This window comes from Triturus cristatus, chromosome 1_2, assembly GCF_964204655.1.
Source record: "Triturus cristatus chromosome 1_2, aTriCri1.1, whole genome shotgun sequence".
NCBI classification, from domain to species: domain Eukaryota; kingdom Metazoa; phylum Chordata; class Amphibia; order Caudata; family Salamandridae; genus Triturus; species Triturus cristatus.
Window position 1 is genome coordinate 294,682,491 of NC_140580.1, and position 26,399 is coordinate 294,708,889.

General features: G+C 40.8%; 1 long non-coding RNA gene across 1 annotated transcript in view; it reads left to right on the forward strand.

Annotated features, from left to right (window-relative positions):
* Nucleotides 1-26,399, forward strand: part of LOC146867200 (uncharacterized) — a 79,447-nt gene that overhangs the window by 29,454 nt on the left and 23,594 nt on the right. Inside the window, exon 2 of the long non-coding RNA XR_014961096.1 lies at nucleotides 649-753. This is a non-coding gene — a long non-coding RNA (uncharacterized LOC146867200). The remainder of the gene's footprint in view (nucleotides 1-648; nucleotides 754-26,399) is intronic.

Genomic DNA, 26,399 nt, shown 5'->3' on the forward strand with positions numbered 1-26,399 from the left:
CGAAATCCAGTGTAGTAGTTTGCTGGATAGAACCTGGACATAACATTGGTCAATTGCAGTTTCAAATTTTGGAGATTTGCCAACTACTACCCGGGAATAGGCAACAACAAAAAGCTTCTCCAAAGAGATAATTTGGACTAAATTGTTGAACATGCTGCATCCGAACAGCATGAATGAGAGACTGGAGATGTCTTGTTTCTTCTAAGGGTCATTGTTTGCAATCAACATCTCATTTTTTCACATTAATCAAATTTCTTATTGCAGGAAACCTAGAATGAGTATTGTTGGATTAAATTACAATATGTGTGGTGTTGTGTACACTGGGCGCTGAAAACGTCTTAACTTCTTGGAGCTCAGTCTTGATTACTTTCAGTGTATCGTTTACAAGATAGCATCTGTAAGTGGAGTGTATTTAATTGTACACTTACTGCTTTTGTTTTCACTTCCCACTTTCCCCTAGTTATTGTTACAACAGAACAATGTATGAGTTTCAAAAACTCTTGATTGGTTGTCATTTGCTTCATCATGTTTATTTAGGGCACATGCTCTCACATTACTAATGTGTTTTGAACGTGTTCAAGATGGAACCTTCTTTTTTAACATACTCTGGTTATAAGCTTTCCTCTTCCATATCTTGTTCACTTCCAGGTTTCTCTCTATGCACTGTCTGCAAATGGAAGGCGTTCGGGGCAAATGAGCATTGAACATCATTGACAGCAATTCAATTCAATCAGCTTTATTCGATTAAAAGAGGTAATCATAAAAGCACAATACAATTATGGGCACAATAAATACAAGTATTAGCTTATAAATTCATAAAATAGCAATACGAATCAGTTTAAAAAAAGATCAGAAAAGGAGTGAATTACATCATGATTGAATTTATACATTTTAAGACTAATTTTAAAAACATTAAAATTGATACAGACAATTGTTCTTCTCCCAATGTTTGTAAAAACAGAAAAGCAGGGCGACATTGTCTTAGTCCCTTATTTTAAAATTGGCAAAATCCACCTGTGCCTATTATAAGAGTAAAATTTACAAAAGAATAGAACATGAATAGTTGATTGAAAAGACACATCGTCACATGGACATTTACATAGCTCCTTCGACCAGTTGTTTTCAGTGTGAAAAGAGACAAGCCTGTGAAAAATGTATAATCTCAAACGGGTCAACAAAAATCTGTCATGCTCTCTTGTAAACTTGCTTAGGTAGGGCTGGAGTTTATCGGTAACCATTATTAACTGATGCGCCTGTACAGAGACTTTTGGGGATTCTATTTCTCTTCTCTTATTATCCAAGTAGGATAGACAGCTAATTTTTAATTCTTTCCTGTTTACAGCTAAAAGAGTAAGGGGGTCCGAGAAATATTCAGGGTGGCCAAGGTAACCAACAACATTTTTAATGTACTCTAGCCAACTAATCTTCCATGCCCCATCCAGTTTACCACAGTCTGTAAGTAGCTGTCTATTGAGCTCCAACGAATCGGAGGTCAATATTCTGTGCCACTGGAGTACAGGTTGAATTTTACAAATGTCCACAATGTATGGCAAGCCCAATTCAGTATGACAAACATAGGTAGAAGTGCTTTCCGGGACAGTCAATAAAAATCTTTAAAATCTATTCTCAATGCATTGGAGTGAATTAACATTCTCCAACCCCAGATGCCTGCCCCATAGGTGGCTATTGTGATGCATTTTGCCTTGTATATCTCTAATAGGACCTCTGGAGCCCGTTTACCCAGCTTCTTACTAAAATTAAAGAGTGCGGATACCGCTTTAGAAAACAGTAGCCTCCTAGTCATAATGGCCTGGGTCCATGTCCCCCTCTTATCAAAGAGTATACCCAGATAAGAGAAGGTTTTGCAGCAATCAATCGGTTTCTTACCTATTAAAATGCGTCTGAAATGTGTATTCCCTGTCCCACATTTCATCACAAAGGTTTTAGAAATATTCACTTCTTATCCCAATTTAGCCATATAATCAGCAAAACAATCAACTAACCTCGGCATCCCTACAGGGGTGCGTGACATCAAAACCGCATCATCGGCGTACATTAATGTGGGAATAGGTCTCTTCCCCACTTGTGGGATGTCCTGGCACTCTTTCCCCAGCTTATTTCCCAAGTCATTAATATATAATATAAATTGGAAGGATGCCAGGAAGAGTTCCTCATGGATTACGGAATCAAACGCAGCAGTCAAGTCTACGAACGTTAAATACAACCGACCCCTTTTGGCTTTAGTGTATTTGCCGATCATCATATTCAAATTTAACCCCTGGTCAATTGTACCCATGCCTTTGCGGAAACCATACTGAAGGTCAGTAAGTATCGAAAGGTCTTCCGCCCAATCTTGTAACCTTAATAACAAAACTCTGCAGATAATCTTAATTGTTGAATCGAGTAGAGATATCGGCCTATAGCAGGCAGGGTCCGACCGGTTACTTTTTTTGAAAATGGGGACCACGGTCGATTCATACCAGGAAGAAAGAGGGCCGATTGTGCTACAAGCATTTAAAACTTGAGTTAAAACAGGACCCCACAATAAAATATTATGCGTAAAAAGATCTACCGTGATGCCATCTGGTCCCGATGCCTTACCTCCCAGGCTCGATTCAATGGATAAGTTAACCTCACTCAGCTCAAATTTCAGATTCATATCCTCTGTACCTTGACTAAGAACCAAATTGACTACAGGCTCCATCTCTACCCTTGTAGTATGAGCTGTATTGCTACATACATTTTCAAAATGCTCCAACCACTCAGCCTCGCTAATAGCTATCTCAATCGTGGCCCTGTCCTTCTCCAACAAAAAGGGCGCAATGACCGCCTTCCAAAATGCAGCGTGGTCTTTTAGCTTTGAAGCCATCTGCAAGTCCCGCCACGCTTCATTTTTAATAGTGGTTTTCCTTAACTTTAAGGCCGCATTATACTCCCTGCGTGCCAGCCTGACATCCTCCACAACTCTAGGCTCTGAATGCAGTGCTCTCTTTAACTTGGCATGGACCTTAGAACATGTTTTATCAAACCAACCATGCTTAGGTTTATTAGATTTATTGAGTTTCACAGACATTTCCTGTTTGATGTATTTTGAAATTGTCTGGAACCCACTTATAATGTCTTTGGTCATAGTATTTACATCTAAACAGGCCTTGACCTCCTCTTTGCAATTGGTAATAACCTTCCGTGTGAAAGTATCAGGGTTCAGTTTATCACATTTTAGGGCATATCCATTTTGTCTAGATATAATGAGATGCCCCATAAATGTAGATGTATGATCTATTATATTTCTCTTAGACCTAATGGAGATTCTGAAAGCAGATTCAGCTCACAATCGTTGGTGGAAGGTAGTTATACTGAGCAGTGTGATTTTCAGAAGGTTGGTTTTCACATGGATTTTCACATGGTTGATCATTATGTTTCAGTGGCTTACCAGTCACATATAGAATTCAGGGGAGTGCTCCTTTTACTGGGATACTAATGAGGTCAGCGAGGTACATTTCACCCTAAGCATTCATGTGAAGCTTGAACCTTTGCACTCACGTTGATTTAGCTCACTGGTGATTGTGAGTGCATCTTTCTTTTTTGGTTTTCACAGTGCGTAGATATATTTTGGTAACTTTAATTTCTCTTGTATTGCATACAGTACAGGTGGTAAATCAGATGGCATAGCATGTATAGAAGCCTACACTGAGTCTGAGCCTCTAAGACCTGAAATACATTGGAAATTGTCAGGCTTTGGATGCATACATTTGTGATCACAGGTGTCATGAAACACACAGCAAATTTAATTTAGTAAATTGCACAATAAAATACACAGAAGGACATAGATAATTGTTGATAAATCATTAAAGATGCAATGTCATACTTTGGATGAATCTTTGTTTATTCTGTTCAAACAATTCTACCCTGCGGGCAGTTCTTCAACAGTATGTATTGGTACTGGACATAGCTGATATTTGCAAGCAACAATTTTAACACTTCCTGAATTTCAGCATCACCTACGGAAGCTGAGACTTTGTCAAGTGAAGCATTTGAATTAGTCTTGGCATTCTCAGAGGCCTCAACATTGGAATGAGCTGCAAGGGAAGAGAATTGTGGTAAAAAAATATATAATTGTTGACTAAGCTCGACACATCATTGAAATGATTTTAAAGATTTGTATTAAACCTGTCCTTCAGGTGCTCTCATACATCAACTAAATCCGACCTTGAGAACCAAAGCTGTCCTGTTAGACGCTAGTAAAGCTTTTGGTTCCCTGGAATGGGATTTTCTTTTCCTTATTTTAACTAGAATGGGGATCCCACCTCTTTTCTGCACTGGGTCCGATTACTCCATGGCGAGCCACACACCAGAGTCCGCTTCAATGGACTCCTCTAAACCCTAATCCCAATCTTTAGGAGCATCCATGAAGGGTGCCCGCTCTCGCCTATCTGGTTTTCACTAGCATTGGAGATACTACCATGTGTTATTACGCAATGCCATGAACATAGAGGCCTCAACTTCAATTATCTCTTTGTATGCTCATGACATTACACAATATCTTCGTGAACCCCATCGTAACCTGGCACCAATTTTTCGGGAATTCACTGTATTCAAACGCTTGTCCGACATTTCTATGAACCGGAAAAAATCTACAATATTTCCACTAATTCCCAGCATACAATATTGCCCAATGAACTGCCTTCTGTCTTGCTGTATGTCCTCAGTTAGATATCTGGGCATTTGGATTAATCAGCACAAGAATTCAGTTTTGTTAGAGAACTACGGAACAGTAATATCGAAAATTGAAGACAAGATAAAGTGCTGAAGGGCATTGACCCATATCATTATACAGACAAATATCAATGATGAAAATGGTCATACGGACCCAGCTACTATACATATTCAATAATTAAATATTGTCTCTATCCCACTATCGCAACACTTTCAAAAGATTACAGTCTCTCATGATTGAACTGGCATGGGCTGGCGACCGTCCCAGGATTAAATGGGAAATGTAAACGCTGCTCTATGACCAAGTTGGTCTTGCAGCAACCCGATTTCGAATTATATTATCTCTGTGCTCAAGCACAATTAGCATTTTCTTGGCTGCACTTGCCTCTTTTCATGGCCCACATCACCACTGAATGTGGCACACTGGCTACAGTGCCCCCATCAACAGCCCTAGGAAAATTTCCTTTGCGGAATCGCCATGTAATTAACTCTACTGCCTGCGCTCAACCAGCATGGGATGGACTCCACAAAAGAACAACATGCCCTAAACAGTATGCTCCTGAGCAGTCTTTGTCAATTTTCCCCTTCACCAACTTTCCCAAGATCCATGCTAGACTTATGCAATCAAGATTGTTAACAATGGCTGATCTGTTCCCAAATGGGTTGTTTATCACATATTATGACATTGAAATAAGACACTAACAAGTCCATGGACTGCTTTATCTAATATAGATTACCGGCGACATGCAAGGTAGCCTTTCTCTTAAGCGCAGGAACCGAAGCCATATGAGATACTCTCCCTTCTCCTCGCCCTTACTTCCAAGAATCAGATCATCATTAAGCTCTATCGGTCTTTGTAGACATCCTGTGTGAGGAAAAAATGGGAACAGGATATCCAACTTCCGCTACCAGACAAGGTCTGGCTTTACTTCTGTTCACAAACAGTAGCAATCTCCCCCAACAATAGGTTACATCTACTCCACTTCAAATTTTTGCATCAGTTATACAGCACCCCCATGCTTCTTCATAGAAGAGGGTTGGCGGAGGACTCCACTTTTGTAATAATCACTTTCCTCCGTTCCGTCGTATGTCCAAGTTTACTATCCCCCACCCTGCCCCGACCCACAGAACGCCCTATGCGAGCCACCACTGTCTACTATAATGAGCAGCTGAACTGCTACTAATCCATGCTACCTGCTACCAGTGGAGGTAAAGACTACACATCTTACGAACCACAACAATTTTGTCTGGCTCCCCTGACACAACTATAGGAAGGTCAGATAGGTCGTCTGGGGAATGTGTGTGAGAGACAGGGGCTGACTCACGGTAAAAGGTTAATGGGTGCCTTAATTGTTCGACTGTTACAAATAACAATTGTAATTATTATCCAATTACTCATTTGCTAATGTAAAGGCGGACATTATTTCTGGGTTGTATTTTCCCACCTGCTCAGGGTTTTCTTTTCGTCATGTTTATTGTTGCTCAAACTTTCATAAATAAAATTATTTAAAAACTTGTCCTTCAAACCTGTATTTACCTTCCCTAATCAGTTCAAGCTCGACCAAGATCTGTTGTTGAGTTTATTAGCGGTTTTATGCATGCTAACAATCTTACATTTTTGTAGACTCTCCTTTTTCGATATATAATGGCAATTTCATCTTAACACAGTTACCGAATGACAGCTTTCCCTGTTCTTAGCGGCACACACAGTTGAGCAACGGTCCACAACTCCCAGCCTGCTTCGCGGCTCCCAATGCCGCCAACTCCCACGCTGGGCCAGGAGGCGCAAGATAATCAGCTCGGGTCTCCCGCAGCGTGGGACGCGCGCAGGTGCGCCCGGGCTTGTGTGCAGCCGTCAGAGCCAGGAAGAGGCTGGGCTGGGCCACCTATCTAACCTATGCGCCTCATGGATTCTCGTGGAGTCATTACTCAAGGTATTGTTCTGTGGAGTTTCATATAGCACGGTTGGTGAAAGACCATGAGAAAGAGAAAGCAAACAATGCCCACAACCAGTGGAGGGGGTTCTGTAACGACTCTTGATACGTTTCTGGCCAGGGCGGAAAATGTCTTGTCGAACGAAATCGCCCTGACGGAAAGGAGACTTTCGCTGGAGATACAACCTTCCACAGAGCCCATTACCCCTTGGTGGCACTTTGTCAACAGTTGCGCAAAGCAAAATGGCACCCATACTGTGGTCCGCCACTGATTTATCAAAGGGAGTGGAGGGCAATCAAGTGGAAGGTAATTTTATGTTGGAAACCCCAGTCAAAAAGAAAAGAGGAGGGGGGAAGAAACCCCTGCAGGCTCCTAAAAAGTCTGTGATACCAGTTGTCCTTAATCCAGATCATGTGGACTCGAGCCCGACTTTGTCAAAACTGCTGCTAAAAGTGGAAGAAATGCTAAAGTTACTTTTAGCTCCTATTAACTCACGGCTGGCGAAGGTGGAAGCCTTGCTTTGTCAGTCCAATGAGTTTTACCTCTGCCATTTAGCCAGTATCCATGTCACAGAGCTCGGGGAGATGAAGGAGGGAGCAGGGCATATACAGCAGGGTAGATCTATATCCGTAGCTCCCTCAACTAGCAGTGGTCAGCATGTCCGCAGTGGCAAGCATTTAGAACACAGGGGTAGTACCCAGTCAGACCCAGGGCATAAAAAACAACCATTGAGAAGTACGCATTTTCAAGAGTGCCATAGACCATCTACAAACAATAAGGAGGAGGGTGGCATAGATGTAGCCTCTCAAAGGTAATTAGCTGCTGATCAGATAGACACCTGGGCCGATTTACAGGGCCCAAACTCTTCCAGTCTTCTTTACAGTTGGAAGAAAGAACTGACATTTTTTTTATTTATTTTTTTATTTATGCTTTTTTCGTTTATTCATATAAACAAAAAAACATCAGCAACATTATACAATCTCTCAAAATGTGGCATTGGCATAGTATACGCATGACATTCACATATGTTATGTAAGTCATAGTGCGGTATGGTAAATCAACCAGTGCATGCGGAGCTACAGACAGAACCTTCACTGAAGACAGTGCAGAGTGAACACAGGCAGGCAAGCATACAACCAACTTTCGGGCCTCAAATATCGGTAATTCGTAACAGATAGGACGTGAGTGGTGCCCAAATATCCCGCGGCTTGGACTGGGCGGGTAGCTCCTCCGCATAACATGTGAGCTGATCCCGGCAACCATAGCTTGGTGGTGGGCACTGCCCTACTTCCCCAGAACATTGAGATCCTACGTTTAGCCAATAGTAACGCTATAGAAACAAATTTCTTATTGGACAGTTTCACCCTAACATCGACACCCAGCACACACACTTTAGGGCCCCATTCTACCACTTCATCAACCATTAGACCAAGAACTCTCGTAACTGAGCTCCAGTATTCAGTTATTTTGGGACATGTCCATGCTAGATGATAAAAGTCAGCCCCCGGGGCGTCACAGCGCTTACAAGTGTCAGCTGATTGCAGCCCGTAACGATGAAGCTGTGATGGCGTGTAGTAGAGCTGATGCAAGTATTTGTAGTGGACTAATCGCAAATTACCATTGGGTGTCAAGCGACCAGTCAGACGACAGCAGTCCAACCAGTCATTCTCAGAGAGGGGCTCCGGCAGCACCGCATTCCACCTGGCTAGTGCAGCGGCCTCACCCAGGGGCACATCCTTCTGAGAAGCACTATAAAGCCGGGTGACCAACTTGGCTCTAGACTTAGTGGTGTAAATCAATGGCAGTGCCTCCAAAGGCGGAGGCTCCAGAGGATAAGTGGGGTAAAGATCCCTCATCGCAGAGCGCAATCTAGCGTAGGCAAAGAGATGCATAGTGGAAATGCTGCCTTGGGCACCTATGTGTGCCGATATGATGAACCGGCCACTCGGGAACACATCCGCCATTGTGGCCAACCCCATATCTTTAAGGGTTCGCCGCATGCCAGTCTCACCAGCGACCGAAAGATCTGAGTGATAAAGAAGCGGCATACCAAGTGCATATAACGGCAATTTATGCGCTCGCTGACCAAGTTCACGCCAGGCCCTCGCCGTAATTTGCACAGTATCAACAAGAACTGACATTTTAAACCTACCCCCGAGTCAGTACCTTTAGTGGCCGTTTTGTCTGGTGTTCCACCGGTCAAGCAGCGCTCTAAGGAGACCACAGTAGATCTGGCACATAAGGTGACCCAGCAGCTGGATAGATCTCTTATAAATGGACTTCACATAGCTCCCCATGTTATCAGGGCTAAAAGAGTGGGATGGGTGGGGAGGGCCCCAAAAAAAGATAGGTGGGGTGATTGTATTGTGGTTAATTTAACACACCCATTGCACACAAGGGCCATGATCTACAGCCAGTTTAGACACGAATCAAACACAGGAATTCAGGTCATGCCGCTTTGCTTTTTCTATCCTGACAGGGTCCAATACCAAAGGTTCCAGAGCAATAATTTTAGTCTTTTTCAGGAAAAGATGTTACGATGCCCAAAAGTGTGCCCTAATATGAGTACGACCATTCCTCTTGCACATAGATTTTTCCCATTGAGGGACCTAGATACTATTGATTGACTACCAGCTTCAAGTGAGGTTATGGTTATAACAGGGTGCCCTCTGTCAGCTGGAGAGGTAAATGATATTTTCCCACATTCTGTTCCTTCCCAGCCAGGTCCTTTTATTTTTAAATTCATGTCCTGGAACATTGCTGGGTTGAGGGCTAAAAAGGACGACGAGCAGTGGTTCGCTATATTAAGGCCTGATCATATTGTCTCACTGCAAGAAACCTGGGATATGTCAGATTAGTTTGTTCTGGATGGTTGCGTGTCTTTTTTTTAAAGCTGGTTCCCCTTTCGCTATAGAATGTGCTAAGGGAGTTCTGCTTATTTTAATATCACTTAAACTGGCTTGTACAACGAAGAGCCTGTTTAGTCCATCCCCACATTTGTTAGCTCTAGAACTAACCTTTCCCAAGAGTCCCACCTTGGTGGTAATTAACATCTATAACTCCTTTTGCAGGAATGACGATAGTGAGCATATAGCTGCACTTGAAGACTTTCTAAAACATATTGGAGAGGATAGTCGCTCCCATTGTGAATTTATTATAATGGGGGATTTTAATGTACATCGGTGCTCCTCTAACTGCATATTGGGTAGGGGTCACTGAGTAGCTTGGCTCCCTTAACCCATTTTGAACATTCAGCCTAAGGTAATTTGTTAGAGAGCTTATTTGCTATTAATAATCTACTTTGTCTTGAGCACACGGACGAGACGGAGCTGGTTCCTTCCTTTATTGGTAGGTGGTGTTGCTCAACCATAGATTATATTGTGGTATCTGCTCCTTTGCTCTTAAACATACTGAAAGTAAGCTCATCTTGGACTGGTTATTGTGATAATAACCCAATGTCTGTAGAAACTATGGGGGTGCTGATCTTTCATGGAGACGATTCAAAGAACCTCTTAAATAGGGACTTTTACCCAACAGATCAGGCACGTAAAATTAGGTAGGGGAAGATCATGCCGAAGGCTTATTTAAACCAGTTGTATATGGAGGGTAAAGAAGACATTAACCAGTATCTCAATAATCGCACTGAGCCCGATGTGGTAATAGAAGCCTTTGGTAAGCTGGCAAAGCGGATCACAAAAAATCTCACAGGACGAGGAAGGTCAGGATATACTAAGGGGGAAAAATGGTTAGACGCAGATTGTTCTAAAACCCACAAAGCTCTCATAGTTGCATTAAAAAATAAACCCAGGGATGCTGAAATCATTAAAGCATGTAGAAAAGCATATAAATTGGCTCTAAACCAAAGGAAAGATAAGATATGGGAACAGGAATGGGAGAATTTAAATCTGGTTAGTGTCCTGGTCAAAAGCTCAAAATTCTGGAAATTTGTAAATAGTCAATTTTTTATAGATAATAACTCTTTGAGAATAGAGTTTGGTATTCCCGTCGATAGATGGGTCAGCCATTTTCAACAGATTTACACAGATGTGGACTTAGAAAAAAATATTATACCCTCGGAACCCAGTGCTGAGTCGCTCCCGATATGTTTTGGAATGGACAAATCCAGAAAGGGATTATGGCCCCTTCAGTTCGAAAAGCCCCGGGCCTGATGGGGTCCCTACGGATCTTTATAAGTCTGACCCAGGGACATGGCAAAGATCCTAGTGGGGTTTTTTAATGCTACAACAATGGTTTCCCAACCTCCATCATGGTCCATGGTGGTGATTTTACCTATCTATAAAAAGGGCGCCAGGGATGATCCTGCATGTTATCGCCCAATCTCTTTATTAGATTTGGCAGCCAAAATTATGGGGAAGGTGATAATAGATCGCCTAAGCAATTGACTAGAAGCCAGCAATGTGATATCAGATCTGCAATTTGGTTTCAGAAAAGGCATGGGCACAGTGGACCAATGTATGAGCCTACTTATGATGACCGGCAAATATACACTTGCCAAAAAGGGATGTATGTTTATGGCATTCATGGACTTAACGTCGGCCTTTGATAGAGTGAATAGGTCTAAACCATGGCCTCTACTGCTAGAAGTAGGCATGGATGCTGACCTGGTGGCCTTCCTGCACTGGTCTCACCTTAATCTAACTGCCTCTGCTAGATACAACGGAAATATCTCCCTTACAAAATCATGGGAGGTCAAAAGGGCGGTGAGGCAGGGATGTATTTTGGCTCTGGTCTTATTCACACTATATATTAATAATCTGGAGGACGTGCTATCCACTGCCAGCAAAGATACCCCTAGAGTAGGCTCTAAACCCATCCCTGCCCTTTTATATGCTGACAATGCATTTTTACTTGCTAGGACACCAATAGGGCTGAAATGTCTTGTAAACACTTTTATTGATTTTATGGTTGCACTCAACCTTTTCATCACTTTTTCAAAATCCCATATAATGTCTTCCGGTAATCTAAAGCGCGATAAGCTTATGCTTATATGTAAAGGTGGGGAATGGACCAATGTCGCAACTTTTCCATATCTGGGCCTTTTATTTAACGAAAAGGGGTCCTGGGTGGCCCAGCGTACACTTAAGAAAAATACCTTATCTTGAGCAGCAGGAGCTACAATGGATTTTGCCAGGAGATTGGGTAGCAAACCATTACGGCCACTATTGAAGGTATACAATGAGAAATGTGTCCCTATGGCAAAGTATGGTAGTGAGGTAGGGGGCTATAAGGAGGTCAATTATCTGCAAGGGGCTGAAAATCAATACCTACGGAAACTTCTAGCTGTACCTCCTAGAACCCCCTCCTTTATCGTGCATGAAGAACTAGGGCAGGGTTGCATTTCAGATTGCATAGCAGAGGCCCCCATAATATGGTTGCTAAAAATGTTGTCTAGACCTACACCCTGCTTAAATCAAATTATTTTAGAAGATTGTATGAGGCTAGACAGGGCCACAGATTTCCCCTGGTTAGGTTACATCTCACAACAGCTAGTGGAACAAGGGCGCCCTGAGCTTTTTAGGCACCCTAGACAGTTGCACCTTGGAGAGGTAAAAGATATTAAAAGTCAATTTTTAACTAGGAGGAGGATGAAAATGGAAAATAGCAAACTTATTAAACAATACATGATATTAAGCCCTGGGATTTTAGGTCAACCTTTTGTGGTTTTTAGCAAAAATTTGCATTATCGTTTTCTTTTAATTAGATTTAGGTTAAATTATATTTATCAGTGTCTCTCGGTCCCCAAGGGTTTCTCTAAGACAGGGACCCTAAAGCCTTGCTCTTGTGATGATTTTTCGGACCAAGATCTGTTGCATTTTATTTTTTTTGTGGCTTTTAAAGTGATCACCAGTCAAAATATATCCTACCTCTTTTTAAAAAATTGCCACTTTGCACAAGTAAGACCTGCTTTGATATATTTGCAAATGTTTTCATCACCCATGATATGTTATGGGGTTGAGAGTTTCTTAGCAGAGGCTGTAAGCAGAAGGAAAAACTTTGATTCGCTATTGAGCCGGGACTGGTAATGCAATGTTGCAGGAAGCACTGTTTTTAACTCCGCACCAGTACTGTACCAAATGCACTTTATCCAAGCTGAGGCCGGTACTCTTAAAAATTTGCAATTTTAGGTATGGAGTTGTGAGGTCCTTAGCACAGGCCTTATGCCGAAGGACAATTTTGATTGGGCACTAAATAGGGACTAGTAATGAAATCTTTTAGGAAGTACTGTTTTTAACTTTGCGTTGATATTGTATATTATGCATTTTATCTAGGACTTGTCGGTACTGTAGTTATGTCATGACAAACCAAATATTATAAGGCCTAAGAAATTGTCAAACAACATTTGTACATGAAATAGTAGCTTTGCCCTCTTTTTTATTTATTATGTATCCGTACAGTTTTATTGGTTTAGTTTTAGTGTAAATGTACTTTTATGGCCATAACGTGGTCGAATAACGTTTTATTGACTATGACAGCTTACAATCAATATTACTATCAAGATGAGAACCAAACCTTTAGTGTTTGAAATTAATATTATCACTAGCTTTATCCTCCATGTCTTTAAGACTGATGATGGTCAAATTCAACTTAATCCATTCTGTGCAAGAGATCCTTCCCTTTAACATCATAAAAGGAAAATCCCTAAAACATAATGGGGAGCAAAGTGATAAGCCCTTATTTTCTCTGAGTAAAAATAATTTCCATCAATTCTATTGACTAAACCAGCTTGAGCAGATAAGCTTATTGAACCTCTCAACAAGTCAGTTAATATTTTGGGACTATAATGTAGTTTTCTTGTGGAGTATACCCTTCAACTTAAACAAGCATTGGCATAGCCAATAGGTCTCGCCTTTGGGACCTTATAAGTGTTTAGCCATGCAACAGTTGCATAACTAGAAACTTATAAGGTCTCAAAAGCGAGACCTATTGGCTATGCCAATGCTTGTTTTAACTGCTGCAATCTATTGAAGCCTCACGGAGAACATCAAAGCGGCTGCGAAAGTGATTGCGATCAAACATCAAAGCGGCTGCGAAAGTGAAAGTAATAGCGGTAAAGCGCGACATGCGCGTGTGCCCGCACACATGCACTGTAGATCTAGGCTGGCCTGGTAGCACTTTTTGGAGCCCTCACAAAATGTCTCGCCAGACCAGCGCATGCCTCATAAAACATTGATTAAGTAATTCAATCACAATTACTGTAGTAGGTTGATAAATTTGCTTGATCTCAACCTATTTAGAAAAGTAGTCAACCAAAGCATACATTTTCCTATTCGACCAAGATTCATACAGACCTGACAAATGTAACAATGGCTTTTCCCTAGGCCCGCTTAGAAACCTGGATTGAAAATATTTAACTTTACTGGTAGTGAGGGATTTATCCGAATGAGTGCAAGTAGAACATTGCATTTAAAAATTGGATATCTGTGTGTTAATATGGTACAGTGCAACACGATGTATTACATTGCGTGCTTTTACAACGCAGTCATTACAACAACCGTGTTGTTAGTACGCGTTGCATTTACATCGCAAGTCATTACAACGACTTGCACTATGGGGCGCGCTGGACTTAGGAATATTAATAATTACTATTTCTACTCCAGTAGGGAAGGTGTTGGAATTCATTTCCAATACCTAGGCGCCCCCTAGTGCAAATCATTGTATTGACTTGCGATGTAAATGCATCGCGTACTAACAATGCGGTCGTTGTAACAACCGCGTTGTAATGATACAGCGATGTAATGACAACGTTGTAAACGCTGTTTCCCCTGTGTGCCCATATACAGCCACCAGAATATTCCTCTAACTTTTTTCTTAGTTAAGGTATCTCCTAAATGCTCTGAATGAGCTAATTTTAAAATGGTACAACTGACAACTTTGGGGGGGAACCACACAAATTCCTCTTTCATTACTAAACTGTCAAAAACAGAAATAGTGTCATTAACCTCCCAATAAACTTAAATTTCAAGAAACAGTGGGGGGATCTTTCCCAATATGCCTACTTATACAATAGATCGACCCCATTGACACTTCCACCTGCAACTAGGGTAGTGTTCATAGTTTGTTGACAATCCCTTCGTCGGATGGGTGGTGGGGACGAATCATGAAGGAAATCCCATTGTCGCAAAGTTGGTCTATTTTCACAGATGGCAGAACTACAAGGTTTTGTGCAATGGGACCAAATTGGGATCTTAATGGTTGGCGATATAGTACGAGGGTTGGTTCTTAAATCATTCCAAGACTTACAGGGCGAATTCGCGCTGCACTCTAGTCAATTTTATAAAAACCTGCAGCTCTGTCACGCCATACACCCATATATTCACAAACTCTCTGGTATCCCAGAATTCAATCCCTTAGAAGGCACATTACTCATAGCCGACCTAGTAGAACACAAGATTACAAAAATAGATCAACCCTAACCACAAATAGCCCCAGCACCCTGGATATACTACGGATTAAGTGGGGGACAGATCTAGGACCCGTAGACGAAGATGATTGGACCGAAGCCTTACAGTCACCTGGGGGGGGCAGCTATATCCACACACCTTAGACTCATATAGTTTAAGTACCTTTACAGGACATACTCCACACGTCTCAAGCTATGGAGAGCCGGACTAACTACATCCCCTCAGTGCCTCCACTGCAAACGAGGGGAAGGCTCTTTCCTACACACCACATGGTCTTGTATGGTACTGAAACGCTTCTGGCCAGGGGTGCTAGGATGCCTGGGGGAGGTACTGGGGTGGGACCTCCCAAGATCTCCAATGTTTACACTGTACGGAGGGTATTTGGGGGAATATCTATAAGCAATACCTGCTGTTTCTGGGGCTCACTTTGGCTAAGCGGGACATTGTCAGATTGTGGAAGGCAAGAGCACCGTCCCGTATTGGCGTCTGGAAATGAGGCATGGACTTTAAAACGGGGCTGGAAATCCCAATTTTTGTAGCGCACAGATGCCACCAGCAGCATACAAAACTCTGGCAGAGGTGGGCTGAATATAGAGGTCTGCCATTAGAAGCACTGATTAATTCCCATTGATCATTGGATGACAGGTCTTTAGCGTGAGAATACGTATCTACAGATATGGGACAGACTTCGACTCATACTTAATGAAGACGATTGGGGTTTAAGAAGAAGGGGTGCATGGTGCTTAGATGCATATTGTTTAATGTTAAGATTAAGTCTAAAATGGGGTATTCAAAGCATTACAGCCGGGTCTGTAGACACATTTATGTGACATGAATATATTTTTTAAGCGGAAACAATCCATCCCCCTGTACCGGACGTTCCTGGTCTGTACTATGTTAAATGCCAATAAACAGTGTTGTGAAAAAAAAATCAAGAAACAGTAACTTTTCATGAGGCCACCCCTTTACTAGAAAAATCCATGACTCTAAGAATTCATCATCATGATGGATACATTCTATCCAATCTTCCTTGCTAAAACTGTCTTTACACAAATATATAACATCATCAGCGGAAGCAACCATACACTCTTGAATTAAATCAGATTAGGGTTTCTGATTAAACTCAAATAATCTGTACAGTCAGTCAACAACAACATTACAGGTGTCTGAAATGTAATTACCATAAACCATCTTCTCACCAGGCAACAAGATGCTTTACCTATCCCATTACTGCTGATATATGATAGTTAAGGTTTATAATCAGTTTTTATAGTGAAAATTTTCCCCCATAAATAGATTTTAAAATATTCAACCGCCCTTAAACAGGGCAAAGCCTCTCTCTCCATGAAGGAATATCTAAACTCAGCCTTTGACAAATGTCTACAGGCAACCGCTAGGGTTCTTTCACACCCTTGTGATGTTTGCTTTAAAAGTGCTCCTAAACCCTCAGCACTAGCATCAACATATACAACACAATGATGTTTATGAATGCTCAAAAGCAGACTATCTTTAGTCCAAACACATTTTACACCCTTTTTTAGAAGTGTCTTAATGGTGAAGCAATAGGGCAAATATATCTAAAAACCTTTAATAACACTCATGCAATCCAAGATATGATCTCATATGATTGTTGTTGGCAGGTGCAGACATAATTTCAATGGCACACACCAAACTCTGCTTGAGAACATTTTTGTTTTCTAATCTAATATTCCCTAGATACTCCAATTCCTGTGTGGAAAACTTGCACTTTTCCATTTGTAATATCATACCAGTGATTTTCTGTTAATTAAAAGAGCATGATTTGAGCGTGTGCTAACATAAGCTTATGTTTACACTGTCCTCCTCCTTGCCCCAACATCACAGGATATCATGTGAGGACTGTAGTTGATTCTGCTTCTTAACCAAACTCGTCCACTTTCGCTTGAATAAGCAGAAAATATTCTCAGAGAAATTTCCTTGCTGCGCTGAATCAAGGACAGGTCTTACTGTCCCATCTATGTTAACAATGTATCAGCTTAATCGTATAGCTAAAACCGTGAGAATGGGTGAATCTTAATGTACCCCAATGTTGAGAGAATCATTGACTGTATTCAACAGTAAAATGTTTTCTCTAAGATGTTCCCTTTTGGTCCAAACCAGGAGAATAATAGCTCCCTGTCAAAAGTATGAACCTCGTTGTCTGAAGTCCTCTACAAGAGTGTGGCTATTGCTGGTAAGGGGAACCCCCTATTCCCTATCTTAGAAGGTGAATCTTTGCTGGATTTAATTTAGAACTGTACTGCGTTCTTTGTACTTATAACTTGCCAATTAATACTCAGATAAAGCACTTACGAGATAACAATTGTCTGTCATTCTTATGAGAATGTTTCAGCATCAATGAATGAGTCCTTTTAACAAAAGAGATAGTTCCAGTCGAGGAGCACTAAAGTCCGTATCGGGACTACTCTGCTTCCTATCCTAGATGTTGGCACGTCCTTTGAGTTGGTAATTGAGATAGATCTCCTCATCAACAGATTTGGTAGCAGAGGTAATGGTTCCGATTGGAGCCGACGTATAATCTTACATTGATTGGCTATAGAACCAAGTACAGTATCTTCATGGTCCTGATGGTTTGCCTCAAGATTTAATTTGACCAATCCTAATCTGATCCTGGTTCTGGAGAGACGAGCTGGCTGACATATGAACAACAACGCATGTATCAATAGGGATTGCATGAGAGGTGTACATTGAGGCACTATCAGATGCACCAAATTAGAAACTTAATATTCTTGTGAAAGTGTATTAACCTAGATCAGTGGTGATTTGTTCCTTGGTGCACAGGGAGTGGACACACTGAGTAGTGACTTTCACAAGTCAAGAGCTCACAAAGTGCAGGAGTAGGTGGAATTCCTGTTCTTTAGAAAACTTTTGTGCAGTCAAAGCAGGAAAACAGAGTAAAGATTAGAAGGAGACTCAAGCAATCAGAGTGTTGCATCAGTGCAGTGCTGAACAGGCTGGTGAATGGTAAAATAGCACTGTGATAGGGTGACCTTTGACAGAGACGTGCTGTGATTGGTGGACTGAATAGAGTGATTATTGGTGCGAGAAGAGTGGAAATTTGAACCAGGACTACATGCGATTGTTGTTATAATAGGGAATCCATTGTCTGAAAGGGATAAGAATTCAAATACGGAAGAGAAGTTTCTGCCCGAAGGTCCCCAAGCTAGGGAAATGGAAGCAGAAAAAGGGTTACACACGTGCATGAGGTTTCACCAATGGTATGAATTTACCTCTTAAGATGGGGAGCCTCAGTTTACCCTCAGTGAAACCTTCCGCATTGCCTGAATGTATAATTTGAGGAGAAGAATATATGATCTAAAACCCCAACCTAAATCCACACGATTTGAGGCAGGCACTTAATCTTTGGGAACAAATAGTGAGTTTAAAGAAGAGAAAGAAATTTGAATTTAAGATTCGTAGTAAGGCTCATTCATGGAGAAAGGAGCAGGAAGAGGACAGGCAGAGAAGGTGGAGGGAGGAAGTCATCGAAACAGCGGGAGCATATCCTATTAGAAAAGGAAATGGAATCCCTTAGAAGGAACCAGATACAGAAAGTGAGGAAGAAGATGCACTCATAGAAGAGATTCTCAGTGTTAGACCACCCCCATACTATGCCAACCACAGATACGACAAATGTTGAAGCACCAGTACTACCTGACAATGCAGTGTCCGCAGGATCCTCAGTAGAGTCACATGCACCTCCAAGTTATACACAGACACCTTGTTCCATCCTCTACCCAGACACCTGTATCAGTTGTGATACATGCCATACCCTTGCTGAGCATCATTCCTGCCCTCCTAGTCAAGACTTATGTTAATTTAGCTCTGAGACAACCTGTCCCAAATATGCCAGGAGATTCAGCACCAAGCACAGGAAGCATGGCTATCATTCCTTACGAAGGAGGAAACGTGATCAATAGAGAAATAAGGAGTCAGACAACCACCAAAGTCTTGTCAGTTAGCTTGCCTGGTGCAGGTCAAACCTCACTGAGAATAAACTTGTGTCAGTTAAAGACCGAATTTAAAGAGCTGAGAAAAGGAAATGTGGGAATCGATTACTTAGAGTATTATGGAGAAAACAAAATGATTTATATGTGCAAGGAATCAGCGACCGTATCAAAAGAGGCCCATGTCCAGATGGAAGAGGTGGCGGGTGAATGTGGTGTTGAAATATCAACACAGCGGATTAAGTTGAGGAGGAATGCTAAGATGGATACGGGTGAAAAAGAATTACGGTTGCTGAAGTTGAGAGGTTTTCCATCGCATGCAAAAGATTTGATCAAAAGCATTAGAGAGTGGAGTGACACAGAGAAACTCAGATAATTGTAGTCCAAGAAAAAAGGGTCAAGGCAAAGCAATGGGGAGAAGAGGGGGGAAGAAGTAGTAGTTGGAGAAGAAGGGAGTTTCCCTTACAAGACGTTTCAGGAGGAGCATATGTACATGTCCCATGGTCCTGGACAGATCTTTCCATTTTACCAATTTCTTTCCAAAGCTTAGAGAAAATGCTACACTCAGATGGTGCAAATTGTGACCATTTCGAAGGTATTGTGGGAAGATTTGGATGTGTTGTTTGAGGCAGCTGACCCAAAAGATTTATGGGCGGAGTGTGAGAGAACTGTTGAATGCCCTATAGGGGAACCACCATAGGTGCCAGGGACTAATGCTCTGTCACCTATTGTTAGGACCAAGTATGAGGAAGTTATAAGACATCTAAAGACGAAGGTTCCCCAGAGGGAGATTAACTGGCCTAAGATTTACCGAGCTTTTCAAGAGCCCAAGGAATCAGTGAACGCTTATTTTGAGAGACTAATGCAGGTGTATAGAGAACATAGTGGGATGAATGATCCTTGAGAAGAAAATAAGGGAGAATTTTTTTGCCTCTTTTGTATGCGGCTTGAGGCCAGAAATCAGCAACCAAATCATTCAGGGCATCCTTTGTTGGTAGAGTAAATCAGTTGACACGGTCTTACAGTATACGAAATATTGCAGCAAAACTTTAGTAGCTAAACAAAAGGGACTGAAATAGAAGTTCATGATTACTCAGACCCAGTTGGCTCAAAAAGCATGGATGAATGGACCTAATAACGAACTGGATGAACTGAGCCAAGGCCGTACACTTTCAACCCACTTGAGTCAGTTTTACCCTACTGACAAAAATTACATCAGATTCAATTTTTGGAAGTGGGGAGAAATATATGTACTTCACACCATAAGTAGATGTTCCATCTGTATAGTTCCAGCTCTGGAAAGAAACAAATATAAGTAGTACAGTTTCACACCCCATTGTACATGAAAGAGCCGTGTCCATTAAGATATCATCATAAAAATCTTACCTAAGATAACATTGTCCTAAATGGGAGCTGGTATATCAAGAGAAACGACATAAGATTTACTTCAGCCACGAACTGGAAGAGAAACAAAACACAGATAGGGTAGATAGCAGCGGATTAGCACCAAACCATAAAGAACCATTAAGACAAGCCAGTAGCTATCAATTAACTTGATCTCAAGCACCATTTACACATTTCTAAAGTAAAAGCAACATTACCCCAAGTCTTCACGTGCCATTGAAAATACCAATCAATATCAAGTTGCTAGATCTGAAACGCTGTATGCATCTTACTGAAATCATTAAGGAAAGAAGAAAACCCTATCCAGAACCCATCAGTTAGACCAAAAGGGATTCTGCTTTGTTTAACACAGCACTCAGATGGAAGGTTTACCAAAGTATATAACCCAATATATGGCGAACTCGCCAGCCCAAGAGGGAATGTGATTCCTAGAAAATCTAACCTTTCTCATCAGTAACCACCACTTGTTCAATATAGCTGTGGGCTAATCCGCTCTAAAGTGCAGAAACACAATAAAATACGCACATTCTCCTTAAAGTGTAACGCACAAATAAAACCTATAGCAAACAAAGAAAAGCAGAAAAATATAGCTCCCCTGTACTAAAACTTGCATGCAAATCCGCCTGTCTACTTTAAACAATGTATGTGAAACTTTGTATCCAGTTACATTCAAATATGTACAAATAAGCTTCCAGATAATGTCAATGCTAAAAACAAAACGCGGAGGAACAAGGGAAGAAACAGAACTACTCAAATCAAATCAAAATCAAGCTTTATTCGGATCATACAAAATGTCCATAAAAGCATACTATAAAATACAATAACATTTGTAACCAAAAAAAAATACCAAAAAGAAACAGCATCATAACATGTTTAAAATACACATAATCATTATACAGTTGTACATATAAAGACAATACACTTTATATTATTTCGTAGTTCAGATTTTCTAAGTGGGCGAGTTCATTCCTTTGTTTAGTTGCCGACATTATATAGCAAATTACTGCATTACAGACAGATATTTTTTCCACATTTCATAAACAATTAAAACCAGCTTTATAGGAATACAGGCAATTATCTTAAAAAATTGGACGTAGAAAATGTTTTCTAATTTCCATATAAAAATTACAAAAAAGTAAAAAAATGAAGGGTGTTTTGTTTGGACCTACCATCACATGGGCAATTTGGAAGATTAGCACACCACTTGGTCCTTTTTGGGAAAGCAAAAAGATAGTGTAATGTGTTCATCCATAGTCTGGTTAGGTAGAATCTATACTGAACATTAGTCATAAAAACGAGGTATGGCTGTATACACGTTGCAATTGGCACCTCAGGATAAGATACAACAGTTATCTTAGTACTTGAAACCTCGTCTCTTGACGCTATCCTAGCATTCAAGAGGCTCCTTTTTAATTCAGCCTTACTAATTTTTTTGAATATCTTCAGGTTGATTCCAGTTCAGGGCCAGAACTACTCAATCATGTACATAATGTTTCCAAGGAGAACTTGTCAAAAACAGCAGTATCTACAGTTAACACATCCCCTTGTACTTTTACTTACAGTTTCACCCAACGTTCCCGACTGAACCTCTTTTATATAGAACATCCAAAATAATCCTGAGAGAGAGATGGTACTTTCATAGTCAGTTAAGGTCTAATCGTTGTTACCAGCTGCTGTATGGCACCGGTATTCCTTCACATAACTTTGAAAGTGACCAATCCTCGTTCTGCAGATTCAGTAAGACCCGGACTGAAATAAAGAACAGATGGAGTTAGACAAACATAGCTTAGGTGTGTGAAAGCTCAGTAAAACCCAATAAAACTAGAAACGTTTAGGCCATAGAAATTATAAAAACTAAAAAACGGGTTATTAGGAATACATCAGAAATGAATGAAAATCCTAACCGATGAGACTAAAAATGCAATTTAAGTAAAAGAAATCGAGCTTTTGGTTTCAGTACACGTAGGGCTATGTTTTTGTGCTTTTCTTTGTTTGCTACAGTTTTTTTAGTTTGTTTATTGTGCAACGTGTGCAACTTGCTGTGTTTCTGTACTTTAGAGCTGATTGGCACACAGCTAGTATTAAAAGAGTGGTGGTTACTGATGAGAACGGTTAGATTTTCTAGGCATATTCTTCCCTCTTAGGGATGGCAAGTTCACCATATATGGGGTCACATGCTTTGGCAAACCTTCTTTCTGAGTACTGCGTTAAACGAATGTACAATCCCTTTTGGTCTAACTGATGGGTTCTGGATATAGTTTTGTTCTTTCCTTAGTGAGTTCAGTAAGATGCATACGGAGTTTCAGATCTAGCAACTTTATAGTGAAAGGCATTTTCAATGGCACGTGAAGACTTGGGGTACTGTTGCTGTTACTTTAGGTATGCATAAACGGTGCTTGAGATCAAGTTAATTGATAGCTAATGGATTGTCTTAATGGCACTCTATGGTTTGGGGCGCATCCACTGCTATCTACCATATCTGTGTTTTGTTTCTCCTCCAGTTTGTGGCTGAAGTCAATGCCTCTCTGTTTCTCTTGATGTACCAAGTCCCATTTAGGACAATGTTGTCTTATGTGAGATTTTCATGATGATATCTTAATGGACATGGCTCTTTCATGTATGATGGAGTATGAAACTGTACTACTTATTCTATTTTCTTTCCAGGGTTGGAACTATATCAATACCAATATCGGTCTGACGTAACCACAGAGATGCTCATAAATATGGATTGTGTTGTGATGGTTTATTAGATTTGCGCTTTGATCAAGATTTCGGTGAGTCTCCCTTCGCTTGACTCTCGACACAATGATCCACATTTTTGGTGAGCTAGGCTACAATTTAATTCAATTCTTTATTCATGATTTGGCACTCAAAGGAGGACCACAAGACATCTAAAACAGATACAACACATAAAATACAATACCAATTTATTGTAAAAAAACAATAGACTGAATAGAAACAGAGTACAAGAATATGAAACTTGAAGATATATTCCTCCAAATAAGTAACCGAATAAATTCTCCATGCAACATAGCATTACAAATTATGTGCAAACTACTTCATAAAAGCAGCCATGGGAGATTGACCCCCCCCAGATGTAGCAGCTAACCTGAATCCAGCTTAAGAAATGTACATAAAACCTTTAAGACTCTTCTGTCAACAATAAATTCCCTTTGGGTTTATTATAAGCATCCAAGTCCACACTATCATGCATACACCTCAATACATCATCAACCTCAAATGGAAACAAAAAAGAATATGTTATGAGAAATACAATATATTTTATTGCTCTTATCAAAACTCAATAAGTAAAAAATCTTTTTTGTAGAAAAAGTGAGTTTTTAGAATAATGCATGTATAATTTCTACACTTTGAATATCAGCATTGGTTAAAACATGATTTAAAACCAACAACATATAAGAATATCAAAATCACAAAAAGTGGAGAATCAAAAAGGGGCACACCAAGTATATGACACTACACATGATAACCAAAATTCTACACTTTTCCAAATGTGCTTTCTTCTAGTAGAACCAGGTAGTCTCTTAGGTGCACTTCTCAAAGCATAGCGACGCGTTTCGGTGGCATAAGCTGATAGACCACCTTCTTCAGGCTTTCAATAATCATTAACGATCTCCAAACACAATCTGAAAGTTGAAGCATATGCGTGGTTAGGGGATCTGACTCCTAATCCGGTGGTTGTTAAATCCACATGTATCCTGTAGAGTCCGTCAAAAGTAGAGACGTGAGTATCTGCTCTACTAGTAATACTTCTCTCTGGCGGTCTTCTCTGTCCAAACTTTGGCAGGACGAAGGAGCAAGCACGGAGGCTGTTTAGTCCCAGCACCGTGACTTGAAATTATTGATGCGGGCAAGATCATTGATAGCACTGCTGTAATATTCCAGGACAGAAGAGGTGACCAACTGGTTTTAACAATTTATAATCATTGCTGCTGTGATTTACAGAGAAGACCGCCAGAGAGAAGTATTACTAGTAGAGCAGATACTCACGTGGTGGTTTAAATAGTACCTGTTCTAAATCCCACAAACTCCTAATGAGTGCTCTCTATAAACTCCCGCTGGACACATTGGGAGTAGCGCTGGCCATAAAAATCTATAAAGAAGCCATCTCAAAGAGGAAAATAGAAATAAGGGTGAAGGCCTGGGCGGACCTGAGCGTTACCAGCGAGCTGGAAGATTCCCAAGCCATTTGGCAGATAGTAAATTCTCAGACCCTACTAGGTGAGTCCCTCCCAAAAATAGAGTGTGTCATCCCAAGTGATTCCAGGGTGGTCCACTTCTCAAATATTTTTGGCCCTAAGGCTCAGACACTAACACAAGTTATAGATGCTAGACGTATTAGCAATTCCACATCCAGCTGGGAACTGAGTAGATCCATCAAGGTCTCTGATGTCGCTTTAGCAATTAAAAACTGTCCACCTGAGAAAGCCACAAGACCTGACAGAATCCCTTCGGATATTTTTTAATCTTTTTCACAGTTTTGGCCACCCTTAATAACTAATGTCCTAAGATGTGCAATCACTGGCCCTCAGGTTAAAGCCTGGGAAGAGGTCACTATTATTCCTATTTTTAAAAAAGGGTGATAAAAGCCAGCCACACTACTTTCAGACAATATCAGTTCTAAATAGCACAGTAAGGATTTTAGGAAGGGTTATATTGCCCAAACTAGAAAACTGGGAGGCAGAGACGCAGGGGCTATCAGATTTACAATTTGGGTTTCGACCAGGTTTGAGAACAGTGAAGCAGACCTTAAACCTGTTTCTTATAGTCCAAAAATACACCAATGCACCGCACTTCACAAATATATGCAATACGTGGGGAGATAGTCCATTACACACAAATATGAGGGATACTTCAACCTCCACTCAGTCCATGAAGTGTGTGTTTGTAAATGTATCCATATAATTTTTAATCCGTTAGACTTCTCCACTTTTTTTGGGTTCCGAAGGTGGAAAGATATCGGCTTCCAATCCTTTAAGGTGTTGTAATTTATTATTAATATGCAGTATACCGGATGCATTCCAAGAAATTAATTTGACACTATTACTAAGAGCTATTTTAACATTTTAGCCCCCTAGGAACATTTGAATTGAGAACACCCGCCAACCAGCTCCATCTTTCAGCTTCCTCGTCTCAGGACTGGTTCGGATGTTCCCCTTTCCCGGGGAACATTGAGACTCTCCTACCTCGTTTTCAAAAAAAAAATCTGCAATTTGCTTTCCCTCTCAAGTGGGGGAAAGTCTGCTTGGGGCGAGTCAGCGAGATAATTATCCTGGCTTTTAACATTCTTCTCATCCTACCATGGTAGAAAATCAATACCACGGCAATGCAATTAATCGCTATGCAGGATCATAAAATTAGATATCGTAGCTAAAAGTGATTCTAGCCCCATCGTTCCTTCCATGATCGAGACTTCGTACCAATATAAGATCACTACCCTGCCCTAAATTAAGACTGGGGATATGTTAAATTCAACCCAGTAAGAAGGACCTATTCAGGTACATCTTCTGATCAAAAATGGTGTGGAATTCTAGAGTTAAAGGCACAGACAACATATTACAAAACTGAACATTCACAATACCCCCCTCACAGTAGGATTATGCACAACATTATCTCCCACTGTAAAAGTAAGCATTTCAGCCAAAGAATTCAAAATATAAGGGGGAAGGTCTTTATTACAGGACAAAAGACAGGTATGTTCTGAACATTTTCTCCTTGAGGGTTTAGCTGTAACCCCAAGAAAGGCCCTGAAAGTGGAGAGGAGGGAGTCAATCTTGTTCTATCCTCAGTAGGGGCTCCTTCCGCCTTTTCAATAATTATAGACGGTATGGAATTTTGGGCTACATTCGGAGCAGAGTTCATGTCAAAACGGAGCGGTCTTGATCTTTTTTTTATTGATTCTGCTGATTTTTTT